Source organism: Bubalus kerabau, chromosome 19 (assembly GCF_029407905.1).
Source record: "Bubalus kerabau isolate K-KA32 ecotype Philippines breed swamp buffalo chromosome 19, PCC_UOA_SB_1v2, whole genome shotgun sequence".
NCBI lineage: Eukaryota > Metazoa > Chordata > Mammalia > Artiodactyla > Bovidae > Bubalus > Bubalus kerabau.
Genome location: NC_073642.1, coordinates 17,003,264 through 17,021,367, shown reverse-complemented (window position 1 = coordinate 17,021,367; position 18,104 = coordinate 17,003,264). Strand labels below are relative to the sequence as shown.

At 42.5% G+C, this 18,104-nt stretch overlaps 1 protein-coding gene across 3 annotated transcripts in view; it reads right to left on the bottom strand.

Moving 5' to 3' along the window:
• AKAP13 (A-kinase anchoring protein 13) overlaps positions 1-18,104 on the bottom strand; it is a 322,447-nt gene that overhangs the window by 246,859 nt on the left and 57,484 nt on the right. The gene's annotated exons all lie outside the window — the stretch shown is intronic.

Here is an 18,104-nt window from a genome sequence, read left to right as displayed (position 1 = left end):
TTCTTGGTCATGGTGCGTGACAAAAGAACTATCGGATCATTCCCACAAGGGGCAGGCAGAAGAGTGTATCAGAAGCAGATGCTAAGGATGTCAACATTAGCTTTTAAATTGTTCATACGGCGAGGATAAATAACTGCCTTCAATATTATAATTCTCCAGTAGTAGGTCTTCAAATAATGGTATTTAAGAATAATGGTATTTGAAAACACAAGGTTTGTTTAACCATCGCAAAATGGGAGGGAAGGTTTTTGAACAATAAAGACTTTGAGTAAAAGAAATTTGTGTATTACATAATTAAATGAAAATTTTATAGAGTCAAAGAAACTCAAATACTTTTCAGCAGCCCACTAGTGGGTTTCGGAGAAGGCAATGGCACCCCACTCCAGTACTTTTGCCTGGAAAGTCCCATTGATGGAGGCGTCTGGTAGGCTGCAGTCCATGGGATCACCAAGAGTCGGACACGACTGAGCGACTTCACTTTCACTTTTCACTTTCATGCTTTGGAGAAGGAAATGGCAACCCACTCCAGTGTTCTTGCCTGGAGAATCCCAGGGACGGGGGAGCCTGGTGGGCTGCCATCTATGGGGTCACACACAGTCGGACACAACTGAAGTGACTTAGCAGCAGTAGCAGCAGTGGGTTTAAAAAAAAAATCACTCTATTAACTTAAGGGAAGACTTTCATTTTTAAAGGAGAATTTCTATTCATAAAATATCCCTTGGGGAGTCATTTTGTTTTTATATCATACAATGAGCAGAGAGTAATTTTTTTAATTACTGATAAACTTAGTTTAGGAAGAAACAACTAGGGCCAGTCAACTAAAAGCACATGAAAATTATCACCCCTCCTTCTAACAATCTGGAAGCCACATGGAACCGTACATACTGTAGAACCTGTGATAACTTGATCAGCAGTTTCAGCAGAGAATTCGGCTACTTGAAGACCAACATGTACCCATGTTCTGACATAACAATCCCGGCCCTGTCACTCTATAGGAAGGTCTCTCTCAGTGAACTCTCCCCAAGTCATGCGCAAAGCGAGTGTAACGCTGCACTCTCGGGGTCCACAATAGAGGAGGAAGTGCCTATGCATTTTGAAAATGGTGCTTTAAAAGAATTGTGTCTAATTCTGTTTGGATGTTAATAAAGCCAACTCACTCTCAATTTGGACACACAGTGTCACAAAACAAACACAGGTGTTTGACAACTAAGGGAAAGAATTGGTAAGAGGAGATCTCGGCTGAACTGAAAATCAATGACAACGTGCTCTGCAAATTCTCCTCACTTGATCAGTTCACTGAAAACAGTTTAAAGCTAATGTTTTAAAAGGTTAATTGCCTGGCTAAATTTAGGTGATATTACACTTGTTCTGGAATTAGAAATAACAGGGCTAAGAGAAACTTCCGAGATTACTCCCTGAATCTCGAGTTTTCTGAATTCCTCTTAAAAGGAAACTCGTAGAGGATCACATATATTAATAACTTACACAATAAGAAATGGAAAATTAATTTCCCTGCTTGAACTAAGTTAAAAAAGAAAACTGTTGCTTTAAAACATTTAGCATTTCTAGCTATGTGTGGAGGCAAGTGGCGCATGACAAAATGCATGACAATGAATTGATGCTTCTAGCTAACGTACAAAAAGACAGTACTGCTTTGCACTGTGAAACTTCAAATACTTAATATATTTAGAATGTACAAAAAACAGCTAGAGAAAGTCAAGCTCTACTACACAGTACCCTCTCCTTTACATTTCAGAATACAATATATGTGTGTGTGTGTGTGTGTTTCATACAATCAATATTATCACAGAATGACCCAAGTGCTAATAATCTGATCATCATCAATGCTTCACTTGGCTGCTTAAAATCTTTACAATCAAAAGGTAAATTAATGTGGAGGAAAAAGAGTAAAAGGCTGCCTGACGTACTGTCCCAAAAGTAAAACTGTGGCTTTGCAGGTTTTGTTAAGTGGGAGTGGGGTGGGGTAGGTGAGCAGGTCCCTGTACAGGTGTCTTCAAGGGCCCAGCCTGTCCAGAAGCCACTCTGATGTGGAAGGGATGGCGAAGACGGACGTAAAAGATGCCAGATAGAAGGCATGGGAAAGGCACCGAGAGGAAAGAGTTCACGCCATCAAGAATGTGAGTGTACTCTAGACAAGGGACTGTGGACAGAGCAACAAACTATAAACAGTCCAAATAAACTCGCCTGAGAGCTGAGATCTTTGACTTTCTGACTCTCCGCATAAATTACACAGGCCCCCGGGGACCCTACCCCACTGCAGCATCAGCGGGCTCAGTGCTGGATCAGTCGCAGTGAGAAGACGGACAAGGACTCTCACTGCTCCGAAAGACTCACAGCCACAGCTGCTGCAAAGACCCCCGGGGGGGGGAGGGGGCAAAGAGGAGAGGTAACAAACACCCCGCCCCCTGGTGAATACTAGGACTGAGCTGACAGAGTAACAGGGCCCCCAGGGGGAGAGAACTGAGGTCAGTCAAACGTGGGCAGCGCTTCGGTACAGCGGTGACAGAACAGGTGTTCTCTCTCTATACACCGTCCTTCACAGGCACGAACCCAGCCAGCACCCCTGGCTCCGGACACCCACCAAGGAAGCCATGCAAGGTGAAGGCAACCGCAAAGCAGAACCCTGACTCCCTACTTGCAGCAACAGCAGAATCTCTGAGACACGGAGGCCGCTCGACTAACCACCTGTTTGGAAGCTTAGAGCTGAAACCTCAGTTGGTGCCGCCTCTCCCTCTAAGTGACTTGAATAAAATGAAAAGGGTGATTTCAACCAGCAAACGTGGGCCCAGGAACAGCTGACTCTGTGGCAGAGCAGGAAGTAAGATGGTGAAAACCGCAAGCCAGCGGTCTCAGCCCCTGCCCCTTGAGGTAGAAGCTCATAGGTCAATTTTTTTTTCCAGAGTTTTAAAAATACATTCCTGGTTCCTCTTTCTTCCCCTCTGTTCCCCTGCCCAAGTGCTGGTACAATCAAACTGAAGATGGCATTTCTAAAATAACCTTCAGAGGCTTTTAAACAGAACGCAATGGCCGCGGGACCTACTGCAGGCTCAGCAGGGATGCAAGCTGAGGCTGGCTCTGGGCTCTGACCCTCATCTCCCTCGTCCTGTGCGCCTCCCTCTCCAGTTGGACACACGACGTATCTATGGAGAGACCTAGTCATTTTCTAGCTCGTGTGTTTCTACAGAAATAGAAACACTAAATGTTCAGAGAACAGAGTAAAGGAATTATCAACTAGCTCCAATTATACCAACTGACCTCATCCTCTCGTTACAAGCTGCTTCCTGGCATCTGAAATCCACTTTTGAAATTCAACCAAGGGCGTTTTAAAGGAAAAATACTCCTTCCTCCCCCGTTCTCTCTCTCTGAAGTGTATGCTGGGAATAACATTGGTGGTAAGGAGCACGCACTGGCTTGCAGAATTCACACTCGTCGAAAAGCACCCAGTGTGTCTGTCCCTCACTGACAGGTACCGCACGGTTCTCCCACTTCATTCCTCAATGGGTGTTCTTGTTGGCTCACCCAAAAGGCAAACCCCGTAAATTCTACGTTCCTGACACCCTACACCTTAACAGCTAAGCAGAGCTAACTGCCATCACCATCATCTTTACTGGCGCTTAACAAAGAGTTTCTAACTGCGTCAAGCACCTACAAATCCTCACATTAATCCACTTCACAAGTGAAGAGATCCATGTCTCTTTAACACATCATAATTTCATGAATAGAAACACTGGGTACCTTAGGTCTACAAGCAAGGAGGCAGAAAGGTGATTTTGTGAGCTGGGGACTAAACCCCGTGAGAATGAGAAGAATTTAAATGGAAAATGCTTGGTGGTAGAAGCAGTGCCTCACCAATAAAAGACTGATGGGAGAGGAAGAAGGCAAAGACATACTTGTTCAGCAGTTCTCTGTAACTAATTCATCTGTTTCATCTCCCGCAAAACTCAACCGTTTTCGACTACTTTATAGACGTGCCTTATTCTGTTTTCCCACAGGAGTAGGTAATGGCCTACAGGAAAAGTCAGCTTCGCAATCACCCAACAAGTAATGCAACTCAACAGACCAACATGTTTCTACCCACCTCCAAATGGAAATGTTTACAAGCTTGAGAATTGGCGGGGAATGGACAAACTCGCTTTTACACAAACACAGGCTAACATCCGCCAACTAAAATCTGCTGGCCCCCAAAATTCAGCTGCTGTTACGTAAGCAACAGGAACTTCTGAGAATGTTTTCCCTGAAATGCGACAAAACTCTAATAAAGCAAATAATCAAGCTTCAAAACCAACGCCCAGGCTTCAAGGGAATGAACAGGGAGTCTTTCCCATTCGAAACTGCAGTCCCAGTGAAGAGCCCCATTTCTGCTGGTACGATACTAAATCCTACAAACCGTAAGTACCAGTAAGAACCATACCATCCATACCATCCATACCTGGCACGTACACTGACTTTTCATACAGCTGATTAGCAGTCTTGAAGTCTGCTACTCAAGTGAACAGAACATTAAAACACAAAGCAGTTAAAAGCAAAATGGACAGACCAGAGACAGGCTCTGTGACCTTTCATTACAGACCTTGATGGCTATCCCAGGTCAGAGCAAGGAGCAAGTCAAGAATGCAGCCACCCACAGAATACCTCCCCACCCAGTCCAAGAGAAAAAAAAGAACACCAAAGGGCTGGGGAATCTAAAAACTCAGTTATGAAATCTCCAAGGAGACACTCCTTATGGGCTAACAGCCTGAGGCCTGGAGCTTTAACAAACACAACGAAACACCCCACTCAGGGCCAGCATCAGCTGCACTTATGAAGACAAGCTCTGCCCTTCAAGGAGTCAGGTCAAAACAGACAGGAAGCTAGGAAAACATTTTTTAAATCTTACAGAGCAAATCAACCTATTTATTTCACTTTCAAAAATCTGAAGTCTTGAGTTAGGCTTCCAGTCCCTCTTTGAAAGATATATACTATGGAAAGTTAACTGCAGATGACCGAAAAAGAGTGTCATTATTTAAAACGTTGACAAAAAAATAAAAGCCAATTACCCTATATTAGATCACTGCGCCTGCGTGTATACATGCTCAGTGGCTTCCAGTGTCTTGACTCTCTGCAACCTCACCTTACTAACCCCCTTACCTAACCTATCTAATTCCTTTCTAGATCACCTCCCTTCTCAAAGACCTTTCCTTGCTCACTTCCTCTCACAAAAGTGGAAGTGAGCATGTTAGCAGCTCACTCGAGTCTGACTCTTTGCGACTCCATGAACTGTGGCCCACCAGGCTCCTCTGTGGGCTTCAAGTTTTGCTTGGAATTCTCCAAGCAAAAATACTGGAGCAGGTTGCCATTTCCTCCTCCACGGGATCTTCCCGACCCAGGGATCGGACCCGTGTCTCTGAATCTCCTGCACTGCAGCCAGATTCATTTCTGCTAAGGCACCAGGGAAGATGTGCTCCTGGATAAGCAATTGTAACTGACTAAAATACAAAAGCTACTGTTTCAAGGCACTGGAAGGAGATAAAAGCAGATAGAAAGCTGAAGAGAAAAGCACTGAGTCAAAGATTCACTTTTACTTTGCTTTTCAATGATGGTTACTTCCCAGATCCCTTAAGACAGTAGATAGAACTAGAGCAGAAAGCTGCATTCTTAAAATCTGCATATAAGCTTTCCCCAAATCCTTGGCAGACCCCTGAATTGTACATATACTGAGTCGCAAGATTTCCGGCAAAAAGCAAATCTCTGAGGCTGAAAGAACTGAGCAGAGATCAAATTAAAGTAGGAGTTTAAATCCAATTCAATTAGCTGCCTGCCAGAACAAGTTAACACTTTTAAGAAGATAAAAAACAGAGAAGTCTCTAAACGTATCATCCAGAATGTGTAATATACAATAAAAAATTACTAGATATGTGCAATCATATATTACATTTAACATCTTGCTGGATACCCCATTAATAAATGAATTAGATAAAATCTTCAACACATGTTCATTTCATATTTGACTAAGATTCATAGCTTTACCTCTGAGAAGCCAAAGACAATATCCACGAATCATATATCTGATAAAGTACTCACATCCAGGATTTCTAAGGAACTCTTCCAACTCAATATTAAGAGCCCAACTAAAAATGGCCCTTTTTCACTAAAGAAGATACATGAATGGCTAGGAGGCACATGAAAACATGCTCCGTATCATTAGTCATCAGGGAACAGGAAAATTAAGACTACTATGAGCAGCACATCTACCAGAATCACCGCATTTCTATTACAGAACTTGAATTCTTAGCGAAGATGTATCACAAAGAAAACTGGCCCAGATGACATCAGTGACATGTACCAAAAAGATTAGCTAAAAAAAAAAAGACATCAATATCAAAAAGTGGAGGGGTGTGTGGGGGTTTTCTAACTTCCTTTACTTACATTACCCTGATACTAATACCAGACAAAGTTACTATAAGAAAAAACATACAAGCCAAACCTGTCATCAACACGGACACAAAAACCCTTAATAATAAAATGTTACTAATTCAAATCCAGAAATACGAAAAAGGATAATACGCAATGACCCAACTGGGTTATCCTGGGATACAATGTTGGTTTAGCTTTTGCAAATTCACCACATCAACAAAATAAAATAGAAAAATGACACTACCTCATTAGCAAAATCCACTGTATTTCTACATGCTACAACAGACAACTAGAAGTTGAAACTCCAAATATCTATAATAGTACCAAAACCATGAAATACTAAGTATAAATTGAACAAAATGTTGTAATTTAAAATACACTTTCAAAAAATACATAAGATATTTTAAAACATAAAAAAAATCATACTTTTTTGCCAACACACATCATAGTTTAATGCCAACTCTCCCCAAATTGAGCTCCAGATTTAGTGCATTTCCAATGAAACAATAAAAAGCAGTATTCATTACAGAAATCAAGATGATATGAAAATGCACATGAAAATGCAAATGACCTAAAATATCCATATGAATTTTGAAAAAGAACAAAGTTGGAGGGTTTACACTACCATCCTCAAGACTTAACCACAAAGCTATCAAGCTATCTTAACTAACACAGGGTTAGTACTGGTCTAAGGAGAGGGATAAAGACCAAAGAAACAGGATACCCCAGAAAAAGACCCACACAAAAAGTAATTCGGGAAGGAAAAGATGGGTTTTTTCCAACAAATGGTGCTGCAACAAGTGGGTATCCTTAAGCAAACAATGAATGTCAGCCCTTACCTCACATCAGCTGTAGAAGTTAACTCCAACAGACCGAAAACCTAAATCTGAGAGAGAGAACTTCTCACAGGAAACACACGAGAAAATGCTCGTGACCTTCAGTTTGGCAAAGATTTCTTATACAGAACACAAAAAACATTAACGAGAGAAAAAAAAAAAACAAAACAAAACGATAACTGCTAACAAAATCAGTAACTTCTTTCTGTTCTTTGGAAAACATATCTGGCAAAGGACATGTACTCAGAATATATAAAGAATTCCTACAACTCAGGAAGACAAATATCTCCAAAAAATTGATTAGGACACACCGACTTCATTAGTTATAACGGCAAAGGCAGAGAGGCAGGAGAGAAGTTATTTTGAACAGGGAAAAGCTACTTTTAAAAATCTGTAAGCTAAGTAAGAATTTAGAAAAACCTTGTACAAGCCATTTAATCTCTCTAGGCATCAGTTTATTCCCCTATATAACAAACTATAATCCCCAGGCTAGTATTCTGAGACTTTCTGTTTAGGATCGAAGGTGTCCTGGCCAAAGTTTACATGCATGGTTATTAAAACAGATCCGCTGTGTTATTTAATACATGCTGCTTAATAGTCACAGTGTCCTTGGGTTGAAAGAGGTTCGTACTTAATCTATATCTGAATGGTAGCAGAGTACATCTACTTCTGCTTTATTGACTGCACCGAAGCCTTTGACTATATGGACCACTACAAACTCTGGAAGATTCTTCAAGAAATGGGAATACCAGACCACCTTACCTATCTGCTGAGAAACCTGTATGCAAGTTAAGAAGCAACAGATGGAACCAGACATGGAACAACAAACTGGTTCCAAATCGGGAAAGGAGAAGTACATCAAGGCTGTATATTATTACCATGCTCATTTAATTTATATGCAGAGTACATCATGCAGAATGCTGGGCTGGATGAAGCATAAACTGGAATCAAGAGAGAAGTATCAACAACCTCAGGTATGCAGATGACACCATCCTTCCGGCAGAAAGTGAAGAACTCAACAGCCTTTTGATGAAGGTAAAAGAGGAGAGTGAAAAAGCTGTCTTAAAAAAAACTTAACATCCAAAAAGCAAAGATCATGGCACCCGGTCCCATCACTTCATGGCAAATAGATGGAGAAACCAATGGAAACATCGGTAGACTTTACTTTCTTGGGCTCCAAAATCACTGCATATTCTTGGGCAACCCAACTGTACCTCTGAACATCATCAGTCAGCTCTCTGTAAAGATAGGTAAGAATGAGAAAAACTATCGGTTTTAGAGTCCTCCTGTAAAATTAATTAATTAAATAAAACAGAATTACACAAAAATGTACAAAATTAGAGATGACCTAACAGCTATGATGAAACCAAGAAGCCTATTACCATATTATCTTATTTAAATCAATTAAATTAAAGTAATTAGCATATACAGATTATTTTAAGCTTCGATGGGTATTATCCCTATTCTACAAGAAAATGGACGTCAGGGTTCAAGGAACTTATCTAAAGACATCCTGCACAAAACCGGTAGACTCTGGGGTCAGTCTGACTCCAAAACTCCTTTTTAATCCTTAGACCACACTATCTCCCCAAATTTCCAACGCCTATATAGGACACATACTGCTGCCCTCACATGGATGGACGTGAGAACTAGAGGGACAGACAGGCCGAGGCTGGGAAATTTATGGCCAAGGAACTCACTAGTCTGATAAAGCCTAGCAGAGGCACCTAGCCCTCATGCCAGACTTGACCCCTTCGGCTGCTGGGTCACAGGTGGGTGAGTCAGTGGTGGCCAGCTTCAGGGGGAGCGTGGTTTCCATGGGCAGACAGAGCGAGGAGGATGGGAACAAGGGCTTGGGGCAGTATTTCAAACTTTGAACAATCAGCACGGTCTCACCAGTGCACACTAGCTGGATGTGAGCATGCTGGCAGGCTTCTTTTTTTTTAAAGGTTAAGGTCAGAATTACAGGACTGTGGCTTCCACATTTCAGTCTAGGCACATTAACACTGACTCATTACCAAATGAGTCCAAGCCCTGCCCCCAGCATCAGCATCTAGGAGAGGAAAGCAAAGACCCGACCAAGGTCTCCCACGTGGCTGGACTCTGCCAAAGCTGACTGGGATCTCAACAGGACTCACTGCCTTTGGCGTAGCCAGTCCAGCTCATGTGCATCGGGCTCTTTTCTCAGAAACAAGAGGGCAGCAGGAAAGGAAAGCCAAGAAGACAGGCAAAGTGCACGCACAAAAGGACCCAGTGCTCACTGCAGACCTCCCCAAGAAAGCAGCCCTCGCGCGTTTCAAAAACCACTCGATCGTCCCACTCTGCAATTCAGTCCTGGCTGCAAATTAACCTCCTGATCTCCTGACAGTGTAGACCTGAAAGGCCCAGAAACAAACGCCCTAGGGATGACATCAGTCAGGTAAGGTAAGACCCGACATTCGGGAGAAAGGAGGGCGAGATGGCCTCAATCCTTCCTGGGCTCTACGGCCATCACCCCCTTTCCCTTTCTTCTCATAAACAATGTCAAACAGTAATGATTTCTGGTTAATTCACTAAATTTAGTCAATACTGGTATCCATATTCCCTCAAATAACTCTGTCCCATTCTCCTCCTCTCCTCTTTCTGGAACTTCAACTGCAGGCATATTACAGGCCCTTTAAAAACTGCCCCAGGGCTCAGTGGTTCTGTTCATTTCCATTTCAGTCTTTCAGCTCTCTGGTCTTTGGATTCTTTCTGCTGATCTAAAAGTTCGGTGATTCTTTGGTCTATCCTCTTCCGTTAGACTTATCTTTTAAAGTTTTTATTTCAGACAGGTTTTCTTCATACGTTCTATTTTGGTTCTGAGATTTCATAGTTTTCCATTACAAGTAGATCTCCCTGTACATAACTGAGTATAGTAACAACAGCTGCTTAAAAACCCTCCTCCCCTCAACCCAAGATTTGGGACATACTGGGATCAATCTCCACTGATTAGACTTCTTTGGAGAATGGGTCACTTTCCTGTTACTTCACATTTTGAGTAATTTTAGAACATATCCTGGATACTACAGAGACTTTGAATTATGTAATTCCTCCAAAGAATCTCTGTTTTTGTTGTTTGTTTTAGCAAGCAGCTAATTGAACTCAGACGACAAACTTCTGCATCTTGGATGGCAACCCCCATCTACAGTTTAAGCCTTAGCTTGGCTGCCCTGTTCATGCATGGATCAGGGGTCAGGCAGAGTCTGAATACAATTTCTACATAGAATTTGGGGCACCTCCTCTTGGGGCTCTCTCCTCTCCTGAATTGTTCCTTCCTGTTCAATGGCTATGATTGTTCTGAACTGTGCCTTCTGGTGATACAAGCCAAAAATATAAATACTAGGGCTTTCCTATGAACTTAAAAATGAGAAATCACCCACGGACTGAAAGCTTCCACAAGTCAACTGCCCTACAGAATCCACTCTGTTGGTTGCTCTCTAGTACCTTTATACTGTTCTTGTATTTTACCAAGAATTTATGGTTGATAAATGACAGGCTAAGTGGACCAGAAATTCATGCTAGATTTACACGGAATGCAGTTTAACAAAAAGAGTGGGAAAATCAGTAATTGTTTCATTTATAGAAATTACTTAAGTAAAATTTTGGTTCAGATTTGTGAGAAAGAAGTACACACTACCTGTAAAGAAGGACTGATTAAGACTGTATCTATACAAGATTCTCTCCTAAGGGACAATGCTATTCTAAATTGTCACCTGCAAATGATGTAAGACAGACTGTACTGGAAGCAAAAAAAAAAAAAAAAAACAGGAAAGGAACCACCATAGTTAAAGAAAACAGGAACAGAAGGACTTCCCTAGTGATTCAGTGGTTAAGAATCTGTGCTCCCACTGCTGGGGCACAGGTTTGATCCCTGGTTGGGCAACTAAGATCCCACAGGCCACACTGTGTGCACCCTCCTGCCCCTGACCAAATATTAAAAAAAAGAGAGAGAGCTAGAGGAAAAAACAGGAGCAGTAGAAAAGTAAGTTAACAGGGAAAAGGAGACAGAAAAACTATTTAAAATGAGAAAATATTAACTCAAAAAGTGGCTTGGGGAATTTATGTGGCAAAAATCCTAGAAGATGGACACAAGAAGGACACGAGTACTGCTTCCCTGGTGGCTCAGACGGTAAAGAATCCGCCTGCAGTACAGGAGACCCAGGTTCAATCCCCTGGTTGGGAAGATCCCCCGGAGAAGGGAATGGCTACCCACTCCAGGATTCTTGCCTGGAGAATTCACGGACAGAGCCTGGCAGGCTACAGACCATGGGGTCACAAGAGTCAGGCCTGACAGAGCAACGCTGTCACTGTATTAGCCAGTTCGTATGCTCAAACTGTTGGGTGTTGACAACGTGTTGGCACTCGTACTACATGCTGAGGACAGAGGTGAAAATCAACATAGTCCTGCTCTCACAGAGCTTAAACCTGGTGAAAAAGACATGAAAGCAGACATATAGCACAATAAGACACAATGGATGATAGTGCTCATGCTTCCATGAGAAAACTACCACAAACCTAGTGCTGTAAAACAACAACAGAAAGTCTTACTTTACAGTTCTGTAGGCTAGAAATCCAGTAACATGGCTCTCACCGGCTACAGACCAAAGTGGCGGGAGGACAGGACTGCATCCCATTCTGAAGGGTCTCGGGGAATATCTGTCCCGTCATTTTTTGCAGCTTCTAGAGGGTGCCTGTATCCCTTGGCTGCAGCCCTTTCCCTCCACCTTCAAAGTAAACAAAATCAAACTTCTCTGACCCTTATTCAATCCCCCTCTGGCCAGTCACCCTGGAGAAGGAAATGGCAACCCACTCCAGTTTTCTTGCCTGGAGAATTCCATGGACAGAGGAGCCTGGAGGGCTGCAGTCCATGGGGTCAAGAAAAGTCGGACATGAGTGAGTGACTAACACGCACACACCACAGTCAGGAAACATTCTATGCTTTTAAGGACCCCTGTGGTTAGACTGGCCCACCTGGATAATTCAAAGTACTCTCCCCACTTCAAGGTCCTTAATCATATCTGCAGTGTCCTTTCTGCCACATAAGGTAACTTATTCACAGACAGAAAAAGATGTGGACATCTCCGGGGGGCCATCAGTCTGTCTATCATAGGCAGTCTCATAAAAGGTTCAATAAACATGAAGTGAGAGAGGTGCTTCTGGCCAGCATGGGCTGCCACGGTGCATGAACAGTGACACGAGTGAACTCAGCTCTATCCTATAAGAAACGTATCAAGCTGAGGGGCTTAACCTGGTGGCTCAGTGGTAAAAAGAATTCGCCTGCCAATGCAGGAGATGTGGGTTTGATCCCTGGGTCGGGAAGATCCCCTGGAGGAGGGCATGGCAACCCACTTCAGTATTCTTGCCTGGAGAATCCCATGGACAGAGGAGCCTGGCGGGCTACAGTCCATGGGGTCACAAAAGAGTCAGACACGACTTCATAACTAAGCAACCACAACAAGCTATGTGAGGAGCTGTGTAGTCTCCAGCAGACCAACAGCATGTGCAAATGGTATGCATATTATAAGTTCATACAAGCGCTGTGATTATATGAGTGTCCGTTGACTGAGTATGTGTTGTGGTGTGTTTGGGTGTGAGAGAGAGACAGACAGGAGATAAGACCAGAAAGATATGAAGAAACAATTCTAGACTATTAAGAAATTCAGTCTTCACTCTCCAGGCAATGAGAACCCTATTAAAGCCTGTAAGCAATAAAAGAGCGTGATATGTATGCCGAAGTGTAACTTCCAGCCATTATGTGAAAACAGCCTTGAAGAGGTAACAGTCTCTAAGTAGGAAGTTGAGAGACTACTGCAATTGTCCTGGCAACAACTAGTGAGTTTAAATATAATAATAAGAATGGCAAACAGAAAACAGATTTTGTGAAAGGCAGCCTAGCTAGAATTTAGTGATCAGATATCCTCAGTAGTGAAGACTAATCAGGAGTCTAGGAAGACTTACTTTTACCTTGACGACTGGGACAATGGTGCTTTTAGGGAAAAAGCAGATGAGCAGGTGGTAACTTGGGGGTAATACATGAGTTAACTAGACATGCTGGCTTTGCAGCACCCTTGATATAGACAAGTCATAGCTCTTGACAATGGAGTTCATGACAATCACGTGCATGCGCGCTCTGCCACTTCAGTCAAGTCCAACTCTTTATGACAAAAGAAATCTAGAATAACCTATTTAACATCAGGAAAATGATTAAGGTTATTTAAACCATACGAGGAACTCAATAGTGTGTGAATTCCTTATAATGTAAAGTGATAAAAATCAGAATATAGAAATGCAGCTTTCTCAGACATATAGCAGGGACAGAGGGAACAGACTCAAACGTTCAGTGATTATTCCTGGAAGGTGAGATTATGGGTAATTTTCATTTCTTCTACTTCATATTCTAATACTTCCATAGTAAGTCCATACGTTCTGCATATTCCAGATTTCCATAATGAGCATCACCAAAAATAAAGGGGATATTTATTTTTAAGGAATACTTAAAAGTTAGTATTTTCCTCAAAACTGCTTAAGGCAGAGGCGTCGTCCATTAACCTACTTCTATTTGGCAAACATTCAAATCTCTTTTCTTGACCCCTCGGCTTAGAAAAGTCAAACAGGGCATTCGTGACAATTTAGCAACATAGATAAAAATCAAAGTCACCCTCCACCAGGGGCTGGGGTTCTGTATGTGAAGACAGACATTGTAAATGAAGAGCCTAAAATACAGGCCAACCATTCTGTTATCACCCCGCAGGTCGGCAGTGGACAAGGCCTGAGCCGTGACCAAGCGGAGAGTGACAGACAGACAGACAGACAGACGGCTGCAACAACACGGCGCTGAGACAGGTAACGTCCAGCTGCATCAACTACGGATCCAACTCCGCACACTCATTAGCACAGATTCAGCCCACTGCTTCCCAAAGAAAGGTAGCTGCTACTGCTAAGTCGCTTCAGTCGTGTCCGACTCTGTGCGACCCCATAGACGGCAGCCCACCAGGCTTCCCCGTCCCTGGGATTCTCCAGACAAGAACACTGGAGTGGGTTGCCATTTCCTTCTCCAAAAGAAAGGTACAGCCTCCCCTAAAACTCCTAATGGCTCCCCTTGCCATTATTCTTCAAAATGTCTTCAGAGGCCAAGAATGTGTTCGCTTCCATCTCACATCCTACAAAGCAACATACCACGTGCAGTAGGCCCCCAACAGCAGTAAGAAAAATCACTTACTCTGGAGGTCAAACAGACCTAAGTTAGAACTCCAGGTATGCCTCTATTTCAGGTAAGTCAGTTTCTTAAAAACTGATAGAAACACACAAGTATCAAACAGATTATTTCAATGAGGTCTGGGGCAACTCATTTGATCTCTCTAAGCTTCCAATCCCGAGTCAATAAAAGGGGGGCCATACATTTCTTACAAAGCTGTTGGGAGGACTGGGCTTCCCTGACAGCTCAATTGGTAAAGAATCCGCCAGCAATGCAGGAGACCCTGGTTCAGTTCCTGGGTTGGGAAGATCCTCTGGAGAAGGGATAGGCTTCCCACTCCAGTATTCCTGGCCTTCCCTTGTGGCTCAGCTGGTAAAGAATCCATCTGCAATGCGGGAGACCTGAGTTTGATCCCTGGGTTGAGAAGTTCCCCTGGAGAAGGGAAAGGCTACCCACTCCAGTATTCTGGCCTGGAGAATTCCAATTCCTGGAGGATTAAGCAAGCAAATTTACGTAGAATGCCTGGCACACAGTAGGTAGTAAATTGTAGTTACTATAGATTACAGTATTGCATGGACTGAGGAGCATCTCCCCAGAGCTGGAACCTTCACGGAACTCTGAGGGAATTGATTACAACAGAAGCTCACGGGCAGTGGTCTTACATGAGCCACAGACTCAGTGTAGGGAAGAAAGCTGCCAACCTGAGCAAGAAGAAAACAGAAAATGAGGCAGTCTCCCCTGGATTCTGAGGCAGCACGGTCCTGATTATTTGGATTCTGATGAAGGAGGAGTGGTCAGGATTAGCTTTCATCTCTAACACCTTATTAATTGTCATCTCCAACCCAAAGCAGAAAGGCCTGTTTAACTAAAATGTTCAGTGTATATGGCCGAGTGACTGAACAATCAAACACTTCTGATTTTTTGCTTACAACAAGAAGGGTGAACTTACAACTGTTTAGAGTAGAAAGGCACAAAGCCTAAAATTCTTTACTCCAAAAACGACCTGAAGGTTGGGAAAACGCCTTGGGACTACAAAAAGTCTCTTCAGGTTTTCTATGTTTGAGATAAGACAAGGATGGAAGATCTAAGACCCACTGCTCAGAGTGGTGGTGTACAAAAGGAAGTACACACAAGAACTCCTTATCCATTTTACTTCCTTCTTTTCTCCCGATCAGAATGAACGTCAGGCTTCATTATTTATAGCAAAGACAAAAATTAACAGCCCAAGACAGGGAGACACTGTAAGAGTGTCTGACTTAGAGCAGTTTGTCCCAGGCTAGAAAGAGAGACTTCCCAAGTCCTGAAAGACTATTTAAAATAAAGGAGATGTAATAATCCACATGAGAAAAGAGTCTGAAAAAGAGTGAATATATGTACATGTATCACTGAATTTCTGTATGTGCACCTGAAACACAACACTGTTACTCGACTATACTTCAATAAAATTTTTTTAAAAAAGAATAAAAGAGATTGGAGATTAAACACAGACAATGGCAGTTTGCAGTAAGAAAGCAGATTCCATAAACTGTAATCTATTGAATTTTATCCCAATATCAGACACAGATTGTTAAAGGGATGTTTTGTAAGCCTTGGGGAAATACACCCAGCATATAGCCACAATTAAGACACCCAAGACAGTTTGTGGCTTGGTTTCTGTTTTTTTAGCATCATTTTTTTCATCCTAGGGATTGATAGTGGGTCTGAATTTCAACAAAACACCTGCCCAAATCTCCCATGATAATGCTGTGAACAAAATGAAATCTGGCAGCCTCAGATATAAGCAAACGGTGACTAAAATTCTCCATCTCCCAGTACATGATTTTGTCTGTATTTTGGAAGCCACAGGGTATGCTTCTAGGCTATAGCATGTTCCAGGAATTTAAGGAAACATTTTAGGAGGGGTAGAATGTGCCCCATAATCCACTGTTTCCATCCTAACCCTACAACAGTTTCAACAACAAAGCAAAAGGAATAACCAAATGAATGGCTACAAGGAACAAGGTTCTATTAGAGTTAACTGCAACTCTTCCCTACCCCGCCTCTGTCCAATTCTGGTGAACACTTTTACCAAGGGCTTGAAATAGCTAATGATAAAACAATCCAATATACTGACTACCTGAGATTCATTAAGAACACTGATATACTGAAAGTTAAGAGTGAAGATCCACAAACCCTGAAAGACTAAAAGGGTGGACCAAGAAATACATGAGAGACCAAATGTACTGAGATGAAATTTAATATAAGTTTAAATGAACCCTGCACTTCTACTTCAAAAACACCCAGAATTTACATCAAAACTCCCAAAGGAACAGAGAGAAGAGAGAAGAAACCTACCTTGTCAACATATGTAGAAAAAGACCTGTGACTTTGGATAACCAACAATTTCTCCTTTATCAATAGTGATCTGGCTCAATTTCTTGACAGCTTTTAGGAGATCAAACAAGAAAAGTGAAATGAGCCTTGGAGAGCGTTAAGTGGGTTGAAATGAGGCTGGAAAGGAGTGTAGAGGCCAGACCATACAGGGCCTACTGCCAACTACTTTGGTCTCTATTTTAAAAGTAAGGGTCATAATTAGATTTTTATTTTAAAAGGCTCACTTGTTTATGTAATGGGAAGACGTGAAAGAAGGCAGGAAGTGGACACAGAGACTCCAGCTAGAACGCTGTGCAGTAATTCAGCTAAGCAGGAACAGCCAGCGCTAGGGGGAGAGTGACGAAGACTGAAAGAAGGGGGCAGATGACAGATACATGGATACTAAACACGGGATCTGCTGATAAATGTAATATAAACAGGGAGTAAGAAAAAGGGAGGATCAAGGATGATTTCTAGATTTCTGTGTCACATGACACAGACTGACAGTGATGCCAGTTATTGAGAGGAGTAAGGAGAGAATCACAGACTCATGCGCGCCATCAAGACTTTCAATTCTGTGACAGTCACACAGTGGATCCCCAGGTGCTGATTAACTGATTAATGGTATACATTGCCAGGAGCACTGTTTAAGTGACTTCTCCATTTGAGTCAATATTGAAAAATACCAGTTGAGCAACACAATAGAAAAAGTCTTCATGAAAACTCCTTGAAAACTGAGCTAACATTGAGTAACTATCCCACATTTCAGGTACACCTCTCAAAAGCACATGCCAAAAAACTAAGCATGTTCCCCTCAAACACCACGAAGCTGCGAACATGTGCCTTTCCCCAAACCTGATTCTTTGCTGCACCAGATGATCAAGCTATGGTGACGTGAATCCGCTACTAAAAAGATAAAACATTAAACATTGTTACATCCGCTTCCTTATTTTCTATATTTCTTGTTGCTGCTGCTGCTAAGTCGCTTCAGTCGTGTCCGACTCTGTGCGACCCCATAGACGGCAGCCCACTAGGCTCCCCATCCATGGGATTCTCCAGGCAAGAACACTGGAGTGGGTTGCCATTTCCTTCTCCAATGCATGAAAGTGAAAAGTCAAAGTGAAGTCGCTCAGTCATGTCCGACCCTCAGCGACCGCATGGACTGCAGCCTACCAGGCTCCTCCATCCATGGGATTTTCCAGGCAAGAGTACTGGAATGGGGTGCCATTTTGCTAGGATACACTTAACTTTTGAGTCCTGTTTCTAAGAATGACATTATCAGAGCT